This window comes from Giraffa tippelskirchi, chromosome 10 (assembly GCF_054371585.1).
Source record: "Giraffa tippelskirchi isolate mGirTip1 chromosome 10, T2T-mGirTip1v1.2.pri, whole genome shotgun sequence".
Taxonomy (NCBI): Eukaryota; Metazoa; Chordata; class Mammalia; order Artiodactyla; family Giraffidae; genus Giraffa; species Giraffa tippelskirchi.
The window spans coordinates 126,259,776-126,271,926 of record NC_137284.1 but is presented as its reverse complement, the minus strand read 5'-3'; the positions used below and the strand labels follow the sequence as shown (position 1 = coordinate 126,271,926).

Here is a 12,151-nt window from a genome sequence, read left to right as displayed (position 1 = left end):
AAATACATTTAGATTTACATAAACTTGTATATATTTATTTAATAAACATTTATTTAAAATAATAGCTCATTAAACAGATTTTTATTGGATTATCATGTGTCCATCACTGTTCTGGATGCTGGCAATATAATAGCACTGAACAAAACAAATAAAATCCCCTGCCCTCACTTATATTCTTATGTATTTTTTTTTTCTAAGGAAAGTCTCATGGGCTGGAATAGCTTTGGTTTAGAGAAGTATGATGCTTTGAAACCATTTTATATAGCTCCCTAACTTTCAGTAGTCTCCAAGTTGGACTTCATTGTGATGAAGTTTTGAATCATAAGAGAGCTGCCAAACATGGATAAATGAAAGGAAATGACCATCTTAGTATGTTTACACTGTCCTCTCTGTGAGGCATGGGATGGCAGGGATCTGAGCTCACCTGCAAAGGATTTGGTCTAACTGAGGAGGTGAAATGCTTATGTACAGCTTCCTGAGAACTACTGAAGGAACATGTAGAAAAGGTTGGCTGAAGTCAGATTTGATTCATAGAAGGAAGGGGATAGCTGGGGTGGGGGAGATAAATTAGGAGTTTGGGATTAACATATACACACTGCTGTATATAAAACAGGTAAACAACAAGGACCTATGTTATAGTTCAGGGAACAATACTCAATATCTTGTAATAACCTATAATGGAATAAAATCTGAAAAAGAATATACATACATATATATATATATATATAACTGAATCGCTTTGCTGACCCACTTGAAACAAGCACAACATTGTAAAATAACTATACCTTAATAAACTTTTTAAATTAAAAACTGTTACAAACTTTGAAGAAGATTAAAAATTTAATAAGTAGTAAAAAGAAAGAGTATTGTATGTGCTTTCAAAAAAAAATAACAAAATTTACCCAAACTGTATTTGCTTTATATAAGCAAGTTTCCTTGGCTGAGCAGAGGTGGGCATTTAGGGGATAATAGTAGATGAAGGGGTGAAGATTGTTGAAATAGAGACAGGAGGAGGAGGTCGGGGGAAGGGAGGACTGCTAGGACTACTAGGCTGAAGAGTTAAAACTTGAATTAATTCATTCTATGTGTAAGGTTTATTGACCTACTAGAGTTACCACTTTTTAAAGATTCACTGACAGTTGGAAGAAGCTGAGATCCTGAGAAATCTTTGAAAAAGTTGAATTGAGGGCTTTGGGCAAGCAGGCCAAAAGATGTGGACATGCTTTGCTTTGCGTTGCATTAGTCGCTCAGTCATGTCTGACTCTTTGCGACCCCATGGACTGTAGCCCGCCAGGCTTCTCCGTCCATGGGATTCTCCAGGCAAGAACACTGGAGTGGATTGCCATTCCCTTCTCCAGTGGACATGTTTGAGAGGTCTAAATATAAGGGTTACCACCACAAGCCCAACAGCTCATAACATCAAAATAGTCCTTCCTTCTCATTTATCTGGCTCCCTCTGTCTCTCCTTCCTATCTTCAAACATTTGTAAGAAAGAAAGAAAGTTAGTTGCACAGTCATGTCCAACTCTTTGTGATCCCATGGTCTGTAGCCTGCCCAGCTCCTCTGTCCATGGAATTCTCCAGGCAAGAGTACTGGAGTGGGTTCAAACATTTATTAATTTGCTACTAAATGCGAGGCACTGAGAACAAGAAATTGAGCACAACTTGGGCTCTGCCTTTGAAGAATTTGCCTTAACAAAGAAACTACTATACTCTCCCTGTTTCTGAATGAGGTTGTAGGATAAATACATGAAAAACTCATTTTCAATATGGAGTGTCCAGATCTTATCATTGTAGATGAGAAATAAAACTATTGGACTGGAAAGTATGCTCTTTTAAAAAGTTTCTCATATTACATTGTGGATTATTTCTGAGAAAACTATGGACAAATCTAATTCAAAATAAAGTATACTTTGACGTAAAGTATATTTCCTTTGATGTGTATTATAAATTCTTCAGCGTTCTACTTTAATTGTTGATGGCGTTGGAAGCAGTTATGGCTTCAGTTTCTTTTAGGTTTGTTCTATTACCATTTCATCCTCTATCCATCCCCTTTTGTCACTGTAAGTAAATAACTAGCTTATTTGAAGCATTATGATTGGTTACATGAAGTGGCCTTTAGAGTGTGAGTAATTACCACATAATTTCTGTATGGTCAGTCAGCATCTCTGTGAGTTTCTGTCGGGGTTTGGATGGTTTCTGTTTCTCCATCCCATGGAAATTACCAACAATCTTTCTAAATGCTTCCTTTTTATTTAGGAGATCTCAGGCAAAACTCTCATTTGGTATAATTGTGATGACACATTCTTTTAGAATTATCTAAGGTTATATTCCTCATCTGGGGTGTCAGACACATTGCAGGGGACACAACTTCGAAGATTTGGAGTGTTACCTTGGCTCCTCCTCCCAGAGGCTTCTCTGGCTGTCGTGGCCTCCTTTCTCAGGGTTTTTTTTATCGTTTACTCACAGGCAAGATGTTGATGGGCTTCTGTCATGAAGGCTTAATGCACATCGCAACACATTACACAACTTACAGTGGACATCCCCAGACGGTCTGCCACCTGTACCTTCTTCTGAGTTCTCTCTTCACTTACATATGATATTTCAAGGGAAAAGAAATAGGAAGTGAGCCTTTTGTTGCTACTCTAAAATATCTTTTTAAAATTTTATAAAATATTTCAAACAAATGTTTTATTCCCTCTGCAAATTGATGGATCAGTATGTTCTTTGAGAAATCTGCAATGAGACAAGATATCAGACTTACATAAAAAAAGACTCTGAAAACAATTATATTGTCATTTTAGATTGTACTTGGAATTGGTGGGTATATGATGTATATGAGAGAGAGACAGTTTTGATTGGCATAGGTCATTTATTCTAAGCAGTCAAGTAAAACTTGCCTCAACAGAGAAAAATCAGTCTTCGGCATATTTGGGGGGCTTATTTGCAAATGTGTCGAGGGGACATTTCAGCCTTCCTGCTTCTATCTGGTGATGGTTTTAAGAGGTCCTGACTAAAATGGACCAACCTGGAAAATGTCTATCAAGTGTTTCATTAGCCCTGGGAGATTCATACTCATTGCTGCAGGTTAAGCAGTTGGGTTTGGGGCATTTTCATCTCACTAGTTAATTTTAGGAGAGTCAGAGGAGGAAGAATTCCCATGGTAGGGCCATTATCCCTTCTCCTCACCCCTTCCTCAGGAGCTGCGGTGTATATTTCTAAGGGAGTGGGATTGTGAATTATTCTTATTTTATTTTTTATGTTTTCTGTAGAGAGAGAAAGAATAACATAATTCATCCTGCATTTGTTTTTATTTATGTACTTTTCTGAGCCTGATATCAGAAAGGACGTGAGAAAGCTTACTGAACATAGACCACTCTAGGCAAAATGCAATTTAAACTATTGCGAGGAGGAAATTGACAAAGAGGAAATTATTCATTTTCTAGACAGACATGTATTAAGTGCTTACAATAGTGCTCAGAATACAACTGATAAACCAAACAGTTCTGCTTGCATGGAGCTTCTAGTGTAAAGCACACGCACACACACACACACGCACGATAAATGTTACAGGACTGGAGCACAAGATATTATGCTCTTATTAACTCAAGGGAGGGAGGGTGGATATTATCAGCATTCCTCAGAGGCTAAATAAATAAGGATGGGGATGGTCATGGGGGTCAGCACAAGCAAAAGTTTTTTTAGGAGTAATCTTGGGCTATTGGTGGGTATTATCTAGACAGTGATGTGTTAGACTTGTTTTTACAGTGAATGCAAGAGAGATAAAAGGATGTCAGGGTACAAGGAATGCACCAAATCCAAATTTTAAGGTTTCATAATTTGAAATCTGGGATCATGACTTAGAGGGAGCAAAAGAAGATTGTTCCTAGTGGAGGGCAGGGGGAGATGCAGCCGAGTCAGGGGGAGGAAGCTTCCCCCAGCACTCCCTAGTCATGAAGAGCTAGAAGTTCAAAGCCTGAGCTTTCTCCATGGAAATGGCTGTGATGGGTTGGTTGAAATTTATCCCTAACTCTCAATCAAAGCACAGGGAACTGATATACAGAGAAGTATAGTGACTTGTCTGAGGTCACACAGTATGTTAGTGGCAGAATAAAAGTAGCTTAGCTGGTAAAGAATCTGCGTGCAATGCAGGAGAGCCCGGTTCGATTCCTGGGTCAGGAAGATCTCCTCAAGAAGGGATAGGCTACCCACTCCAGTATTCTTGGGCTTCTTCCCTCATGGCTCAGAGAGTGAAGAATCCGCCAGCAATGTAGGAGATGTGGGTTCAAGCCCAGGTTGGGAAAAATCCCCTGGAGAAGGGAACAGCTACCCCTTCCAGTATTCTTGCCTGGAAAATTCCATGGACAGAGGAGCCTAGCAGGCTACAGTCCCTGGGGTCACAAAGAGTCGGATACAACTGAGCGACTTTCACTTTCAAGTTATCCCAGGCAAGGGGCCTTTCCACCAGGCAGCCCCTAATTATTGGTTCACATCATTTAAAGTACTTGTATAAAGAATTCAGTAGCTTAAATATTCTAAAACTAGGTAACATTATGTGAAAAAATAAGCTGCAAAATACTGAATACAAATGAGTGTTTAACTATGTAAATATATTTCCGTATATGTTTTAAGTGTATTTGCACATACACATAGAGAAACAAATGGAAGAATGTATATTAAAACATTATTTTATCTGAGTGGTTGGATTACTGGATGGGTTTTATTAACTCCTTTATACATATTTATTTATATTTTCTGAATTTTCTACAATAAGAATGCGTTGATTTTTAAATTATTAAAAATAATTTAGGTTGTAAATATTACCCTCTCTGATAAAATTTTCAAGAAAACTAAACATAGCATAATCAAGTAAATCCTACTTAAACCACAGCTCACATGTATATATATTTAATTGCAGGAGACAATACGCTAGCTGTTTGGACCTAAGTTTACAGAACACGAACATTCTGGAAAAATACAAATTTAACCTATGGGTGAGCTGAAGTTGCTTGTAAACTAATAAAGACTGAACAAGGAAACAAGTTTTCATTTGTAAAGATTGATTTTTATGAAACATACTTGAAGTGAAGGGGAAAGAGCCGCCAGGTTGGGCTATCCGTGTCTCCACACCATTCAGTTCTCTCCAATCCCTCTTTCTCTTTCTTCTCTTCCCATTGAAAAATGCTCCAGGGTATTGCCTTTCTATTTTCCTCTCCATTCTTCACAGAGCAACTTATATTGGTGAGAAGGGCTGTATTATTGGGGGAACTTGGGATGCTCTGGAAGTTATAGTGGAAAATAAACTTCTCTCATTTCAGAATACAGACAACTTGAGTCTATAGCTTGTGTACAGTTACCTAACTGTACTTTATTTCAGGAAGACCCCCTTACCACAGGAGGTCCCTAGAAAAGGTAGAAATCCACCCCCGCTGTCACTATATACAGTAAATCACACACACTCACTCTCACACACACACATACACATACTCTTCAAATCTTCAAAAGCAGTTTTTAAATACTTCATATTTTCCAAAGAAGATATTGCTCCTTTCCACCCCAGGTACCACCTCCAACCATATGCTTTTTAATTGGTTTCACTACACCGTGAACTTGGCAGGAGCTCTCCCAGGGACATAAAGAAACTTTTACAACTAGGATGGGTCCCTCAACCATCAACAGAGAAGAAAGGAGTCTTCATCTTGACTAGAGTATGGTCTGTCTCTTTGCCACGGGCACTGCCCTCTGGACAGGTGGCTCCAAGTTCAGCTTGGATCCCTTAAGAATTGAGAGGATGAGACAAGGGGCATTTAGATTCAGAAGCTGGTTCACCTCCTGACTGTGTTCTCATATCTGACTGCCTGTTGCTCCCTTCTCTGCCTGTTCAGAGTTTCACATTTTTCTTCTCAGTCTCTGGCATGACCACTTGCTTGTCACAGCTTCTGTTCCTTCAGTCAATCCTGGTCTTGGAAACCCTCCCCAAGAATAGTGTTAACTATGATGATGATAATAATTATCTTCTTGAGAGCTTTCTGTGGACAAAGCATGAACTCTGTAAGGGAATACTATTGTCATCCCATTCACGTACAGAAGAATCACAGATGAAGAGGTTAAGTAACTTTCTTACACTGACATATCTAGTGAAATATGGCTTCAGCTTCCAATCCTGCCTCTGACTCCAAAAATCCTCCTTTATCAGGGTTATTGGTAATCCTAAATGGTGGGGTTGAGTAGTGATGGGGTTGACGAGGATGCTGTGAGTGATAACATCCAGGACTTCTGGTAGTAAAGAGTCGAAGGAGTGGGAGGGATTCCTTGGGAAGGATGGAAGACTTGCTGTTGTTGTTGTTGTTTTAAAAAAAGCATTTATTTATTTGACTGTAGTGGATTTTAGTTGTGGCATGTGGGTTCTTTAACTGCAGCATGCAAACTCTTAGCTGTGGCATGTGGAATCTAGTTCCCTGACCAGGAATTGAACCTGGCCCTCTGTATTGGGAGCATGAAGTCTTAGCCACGGGACCACAAGGAAAGTCCCAGAAGGCTTGTTTTTTTGATAGTAGAACTTTCATTATATTTATTTATGGAGGAGAAAGCACTAGTAGAGGAAAAGTTGAGGATCCAGGAGAGAGGGGGGATTGTTGATGAAGGGATACCGTGAGAAAGCAGGAGAGAAGGAGTCTAGGAGGAATCAGACTCTCAGAGAGGCATTCTTGAGTGGATGTTTTGTATGTCATGATATATTTGCTTTGATGCATCCATTACTGTTTCAGTCTCTCTGGCAAATCATCACTTGTGCTTGCCATATATTAATGATGGTGCAACGTCCATTAATTAGTACATGTAAAATTTGCATCCATATCCAGCCATCTCCTTAACTGCAGGGAATTTTATGGCCAAATCTCATCAGAATACCTTTGAAATAATACAGGAGGTCATTTATAGAAGAAGGAAGGGAAGGAGAGGGAAGATCATTCAGGAAAAAAGGGTTTTTACTGATAATACAGCTTATTCTTTGGAGGGGACTACATGAAATTGACTCTTCCTGCTCCTTTTATGTTCCCAGAAATCTTCTGTCCTTTGGGAAGTGGCTCTCTACCCTCTGAGATCTCATGATTTCAAATACATGCTGAAGTGGCACTGTTTTCTTTGCTATTAAACGTGGACTTTTTTTTGCCTCTTCTAGAAAGTTCCTTCACTGATAAGAGGTCAGCAAGCTGCAAGGTCTAGCCATGATTGATCCAGCCCCATGTGGCAAATTACAAAGCTGAAGTAAAGATGACCTGAACCACTGCACAGTAAAAGTGGTTTTATGTTTCCAGTGCCTATCCTAAAGTAGTTTTAGAGGTCAGCATTAATCTATAAATCATTCTGATCACATGGATCCTTTCTGAAGGCCCATTGGTTGGTGGTGATGACTCAGTCATCTTGCCATCAGCTTCCTTAGACCAGAAGTTCTTGGGACCACAAGTTCAAATCTCTGTTGAGCTGATGGAGCTCTTGACTCTTCAGAGCTAGATAAATTGAGCTTCACCTAATTTGTTGTACAGAGATTTTTGTGAAGCATCAACCACCACCCACTGGCAGTACAGTATCTATGACCCCCCCTTTTTAAAAATCAACTATTATTGGAGCATATTTGCTTTACAGTGTTGTATTAGTTTCTGTTGTACAGCAAAGTGAATCAGCTATGTGTATACACATAGCCTCTCTTTTTTCTTGGATTTCATTCCCATTTAGGTCACCACAGTAGAGTTCCCTGTGCCATTCAGTAGGTTTTCATTACTTATCTATTTTACATAGCAGTGTATATATGTCTATGATCCCCCTTTAAAAAAAAAAAAGGAAACAATGCCTGATCCTATCCTTGTACATTCTGTTTTCATCTAACTGTCAAGTAAGGCATATTTGTGGCTTCTGAAATGGCTGGATTCACTTGATTCTTGAAAACAGAATGTCATGACAATAAGGGCTTTTGTCCATAATCTCACAACCTTCACAGTACACAGCTGATGTGAGCGGTTAGGAGAAACACGATTTCAAGTCTGGTGGTTCCCAAACGACAGCAGAGGATTGGAGGCAGGAATTAAAAAAGGATGGAACCATTATAACCCCTGTGAAAGACAGGAAACTGGCTTCCTACTGCATCCTGACATGTGTAATTCTAGGGCAATGCTGCAAATGATGAGGCAAAGATCCCACTGCCTGGGTGCTGCCTGCCATGTGGCTACAGAGATTCCTGGAAGTGGTTTTTCTCCTGTGCCTTGTGACTGGTGAGGTTATCAGGATGAGAGTAGCATTCAGGGTGCCTTATCTTCCCTCTGTAGCCAGGAAGGCCCGTGATGGGGGAAGAAGTGATTCACAGGCTCGGGGACATTGTTCACACTGTGTACCTATATATGTTTCTGCTTGCAATGTTAGAAAATACAGCAAGCTATGAGCTTTAGTGGGGTACAGTTATATCTACAAGGGAAGCCCCAAAGCATCAGGAATTATTCCCATAATTGAGATGCTCAGCATCCTTTTAAAAAGTCCTAAACAATCAGTACCTGATTAATCCTCCTCAGTGAATCCTAGGAAATCAACTAAGGGCCAATATTATCTTCTGGGCTTGTGGGTGGATAAATGGCCCCCAGTTGATCATTAGGAACTGACCATGACCATTGTTTATTTCACCGGTCTGGAAAGGGCAGGACAACCATTCTCTTTCCAAAGGTCCTCCTGACCTGTCATCCTGGCCACAGGGGAGAGGTATGAGGAAAGTGCCCCAGGCTGCAGTTTTCTTCCTGTTCCAAACCTTGTCTCCCTTGTCTCTGAAATAAGAGGCTTCCCATTTCTGCTGGCACAGTCCCCTAATAGGAATGGGTAGGCAAGCAGTGAGGGGTGTGAGCCCACTCACCGAACTCCAGTCTGTCTGAGGCTAGGCTGGCTGAGGTTCCCAAGGTCACTCAGTGATTTGCTGCCAGAGGGGAAATCAGTTCCTTGGTCCTCTGCCTCTGTATCCTGTTCTCCATCCATTAGACCATGCCGCCTCTCCCGCCAGTGAGACACACACAGGACACTTTAATTTCAGAGTTTGATTCTATGTCTATTTTTCAGCTATTTGCTACAACATTCTGGGAGAGGAAGGTTTAAATTTCCTACCATCCAAATCATTTTCTAGTTTACTTATAAGTGATTCTGAAACAGTTGGCCCTGGAAAGCTGACAACTTGATAAAATGTATCTTTCAAATCAAGCTAGTGCTGCCTTTATATATAGTTAAATCATCCAAATCCGGCATGCCGAGTTAAGAAACGGAGATCTTCTGTTCTCAGGCTGCCTGTCACTTTGGGTAAGAAAACACACAGAGTTATGCTCACTTACGCTTACTCAAGTGTGGTCTCTTGGGAAAGAAATAAGCACTGGCTTTTGGCAGGTTTATCTGCTTTTAGCCAATAAGAAGTGGTTCCTGCAGTGATATGCATTGGACAAAGGTGGTTTGGGGAGACTTAGTGTCAAAAACCGGCAGCCAGTATAATGTTTATGGACAAAAGATTTTATATATATATATATATATATATGTTTGTATGTATTTAAGGTTAGAGAGTTGAAGAGCTATCCTGAGCATTCAATACCAATGATGGCAGTTTCTATTCATTTAAAAAATAGACAAATAGATTTATTTGTACTTGAACTGATATGACATCTGCTCATGAGACCTAGCTGAGATGCCTGTGACATACCTAGCACTGTCTTGGCACTAGTCAAGGCTCACAGACATGGTGGCTTCCATCCTTTGGGGAAAAGGGAGCTAAGAGTCTGAAAAAAAATAAGAATCATTTCAAAATCTCTAAATTTGTGAAATTCTGGGTTCTGGGTCTCAACAAAAGGGTTTTAATGCATTTCTAGATCAGGGTAAATTAGTGAAATGAAATCAGTAAGTCTTCATATCACCACCATGCTTCATAGTTATTAAAAAAGTTAAATAAAGGTATAGTGATTAAGCAGAGTGTTTATTTTTCCATTTTTTTAATTTTAAAAATATTTAAATTTTAGCTTATTTTATACTTAATGGTTTGTACCTCTTAATCTCTTGCCCCTATATTGCCCTTCCCCTTTCCTCTCCCCACTGGTAATCACTAGTTTGTTCTTTATATCTGTGAGTCAAGAAAGAGATCTTAAATTTCAATAGCCGTAATAAAATTGTGGTGTCATTTGTTCAGTTTTATTCCTTCATCTTTGTATGGCACTTATGTTACTGAAGAGTGAAAACATAGCGTTCAGTTGGGGGCCCGAACATCCTGGCAAGAGACTGCAGTACCACCATTGGCCTCTAAGGCAAAGAGGCTGCTGCACTTTGACAAATGCATTTAGCCAGGTTGTTGGGAGGGCAAGAGACCAAACTGGCACCCTTGCTACTCTGCTGGGAAAGATAAGCGAAAGCTAATTTAATATTCTCTGACACATACAATGTTCACAAGTAAGTGGTAAGTACACATGAATATGAACAGTATCCATTAGAAATCTTGGCTATTCTGTGCTGAAAATTAGCTTTAAGAAATGAAAACTGATTATTTAGATTTTGAGAAACAATGTTTGGGAACACAATGAACACAGCACATTGTTTGTAGCTTCTCTAACCAAAGATTTCAAAGTACAAACATTAACCCAGTAAAGTTGTTCGAAATCAAATGACAAAGCCTGTGTTTCCCACTCACCCCAAACTCCTCATTCCTCTATTTTCTGAATGCTAGCCATGCAAGGCTTGTAAGACAGAGGTTAGATAGAACATGGGTTTTGCATCCTGAGTTTGCTCCCTGCTTCTATAGTCCTTTCTGGCCTTGCTATATAAGCTCTCTTGGCTCTGAAAATTTTTGTAGAACTAAGTGAGATACATATACCTTGTTGCTTAGTTACTTGGGCAATAATTGCTCGCCTAGCAACACATTACTGTTATGTGCTCTTCATGTGTCTCATCATTACATCTAAGTTCATTAACATGTAAGATCCATAAGGGCAAGACTTACATATGTCAAGGTCTTCTCTAAAGAACTTTGCATATTTCTAATTGTTATGTATTTTATTGAAATTAATTGTATTAGGAATTGCAGAAGTAGACCCCAGACACAGAGAACAAACTTATGATTACCAAAGGGAAAAAAGAGCAAGGAATACATTTGGAGGCTGGGGTTTTATACACTATTGTGTATAAAAGAGATAACCGACAAGAACCTACTATATGGCAGGGAACTCTATTCAATATTTGTAGTAACCTATAAAGGAAAGGAACCTAAAAAGAATGTATGTATAAATGTTATGTATTATACATAATATATAATTATATTAATATACAATCTATATTAAGTTTTATATATATATAACTGAACCACTGTGCCACACACCTGAAACTAACACATTTTAAATCAACTGTATTTCAATAAAAAATAAATTTAAAATATAAAAATGGTTAAGAAAAGAAATTGCAACCACAGGCAGAGCCATTTCCAAGTGTTGATGACCCTGAGTGAAACATGAATTCGTGTCCTTTTGTGTAGAGGTTCTATGGGTGAGGCTGAGTTGAGATGAAAACACTGGGGAAGGGAATACTTCTATTGAAATGGATGCACTGATGAGTGTCCTGCTTCAAGGCACGGTAATCATTCCATCTGTTTGCTGCAAATCTAGGAAGAAACAGAACAGTGAACAAGTTGGCTCTGTTTCTATAGTGATTTCAGGGCATAGAAACATGGAATAGTTCAACATGCCCCATACAATTGATCCAATATGCTAATTCATGTTCCTAGGTTGTAGGACAGCTGGAATTTTTTCCAGCAGGTGGATCCATTTGGCAAAATGACTCTAGTACATAGGCCCGCAAAACAACAACAAACCCTACCTGCAGGATCTTCTTCGAAAGTCAGAAAGTTTAACAGTGATTCTCCTAGTTGGCCAAGGTAGTGTGCAGAGAGTAACAAAGCAATCTCATACCCAAAGCAAGAAAGCAAGATCAGGTTGAAGATAAGCATTTGGAGTTTGAAGGGAAGTGAGCAACTTTGGAAAGGAATGATCATTCCAAACCAATATTTCTCTTCATGTGTTGATTTTTTTGAGGAGTTCAGTATTAAAGTTTTTTTTAGGTATAAGATAAAGTAACTTTTTGTGAGAGGAATGGGGTGA

The 12,151-nt window shown here is 39.2% G+C and overlaps 1 protein-coding gene and 1 long non-coding RNA gene across 2 annotated transcripts in view; one reads left to right on the top strand and one right to left on the bottom strand.

Moving 5' to 3' along the window:
- The window catches only part of POU6F2 (POU class 6 homeobox 2), a 496,249-nt gene that overhangs the window by 176,845 nt on the left and 307,253 nt on the right, over positions 1–12,151 (top strand). The window lies entirely within an intron of this gene.
- LOC145523292 (uncharacterized) lies at positions 10,158–10,841 on the bottom strand. Its single transcript, XR_014066469.1, has 2 exons — positions 10,693–10,841; positions 10,158–10,394 (listed from the first exon to the last, which is right to left on the bottom strand). It is a non-coding gene; the product is annotated as an uncharacterized LOC145523292 (long non-coding RNA).